Source organism: Aplysia californica, unplaced genomic scaffold, assembly GCF_000002075.1.
Source record: "Aplysia californica isolate F4 #8 unplaced genomic scaffold, AplCal3.0 scaffold00809, whole genome shotgun sequence".
NCBI lineage: Eukaryota > Metazoa > Mollusca > Gastropoda > Aplysiida > Aplysiidae > Aplysia > Aplysia californica.
In genome coordinates this window covers 314,818-316,170 of record NW_004798079.1, presented here as the reverse complement: position 1 = coordinate 316,170, position 1,353 = coordinate 314,818, and the positions used below count along the sequence as shown (strand labels likewise).

Sequence of the window (1,353 nt, the reverse complement as noted above, 5' to 3'; positions counted from 1 at the left end):
TGGGGGTGGGGGGAATGAATGCTGCAGAAAAGGGGCGGCATTTTAAATATAGTAGCGTTCTTTATCCAATCACAAGACAGGATTAGTTGTGTGTTTTTTTCCAACCTTTCAAAAAAAGTAAATGGAAAAGAGTTCACGGTTGAAGAAAAACTTCTCTTGGAAGCTGGGAAAAAAGTACCATAATATTATTACAAACCGCAGTTTTGTCGCAGCTAAATAAACACAATAAGTGTTGGCGCGCTATAATCTGCAGTCACACTGATGTAATATCTCTCTCTGGTAGTTAGCCGCGGAGGCATACATACAAGCCACAAGGACGCATTCTAGAGGTTCTACAGCTTGACAGCATAATCTTGGACGTATTGGTGGCACTTGGTTGACTGTTCATGATCAGGTAGGTGGTATGTTAGTTCTGCGTGCTAATACTAGTAATACTCTCGCGGAGTTTGTTAATTAATTAATTAGTAGATCTAATTTGAAATGGTCATGGACTATCCTGATGGGGAGGACTTCCGTAACGAGCGACCACTATACATTGAGACGGAGTAGAATAGAAGGGTAGGGTTAGGGTTAGGTGTATGGTTAGGGTTAGGGGTAGGGCTAGGGTTAGGGCTAACTAGGGGTAGGGTTAGAGGTAGGGTTAGGGGTAGAGTTATGGTTTGGGTAAGGGATAGGGTTAGGGTTAGGTCTCCTCTGTATTGTGTTTATTGGGTAAGTTACGGAAGTCCTTCCCTGTGATGGGTCGCGTTTAGCTTTTCTTTATTTTGAAAAATTTTTAATTTTATTTTCATTTTTATTTTTATTTTTGGGGGGGTCTTTTGACTAACAAGAAAGCAAAGACGATCATTGATGGTACACTGATTTAGAAAAACTTGGCGTCTGTAACGTAGCCTACGAAACATCATCGTTAGAGATTTAAAAGGTCCTATCTTTATTTTCGGTACATTTGAGATATTGGACATCAAAGTTTAAGAACCGTATGCAGTTGCGAGCGCTGTAAAACCTCTACTAAATAAAATCAAGTTTAGGAAATTTTTAACGAAAAAGCAAATAGAAACTTGTTCATTTGTAGTTTTCTCGGAAGAGGGTCGGCACTTCAGAACAAAACGAGGATCTCCATGTAGCGCGTAAGTAACTCCGAACATCCGCAAAACGCAGATAGAACATTTTTGACATCGCCGCTCGAAAACATGGTGCGTGCCTTCTTATATTAATCCTATCCGTACGCCCTGGGGTCATGTTGCACCCCCATGGTTGTATGTATTCTTTACATTTTAAAATACTTCTAGTACGAAGATCTCTTTGAAACTTTCAGTATTTAAAAAAAATCATTTTGACAGACTGCTATGCAAA

General features: G+C 39.8%; 1 protein-coding gene across 1 annotated transcript in view; it reads left to right on the top strand.

The window, feature by feature from the left end:
* Nucleotides 1-239: 239 nt before the first annotated feature.
* Nucleotides 240-1,353, top strand: part of LOC101859134 (oxidative stress-induced growth inhibitor 2) — a 23,777-nt gene continuing 22,663 nt past the window's right edge. Inside the window, exon 1 of the mRNA XM_005109729.3 lies at nucleotides 240-394. The gene's annotated coding sequence lies outside the window, so the exon portion shown is untranslated. The remainder of the gene's footprint in view (nucleotides 395-1,353) is intronic.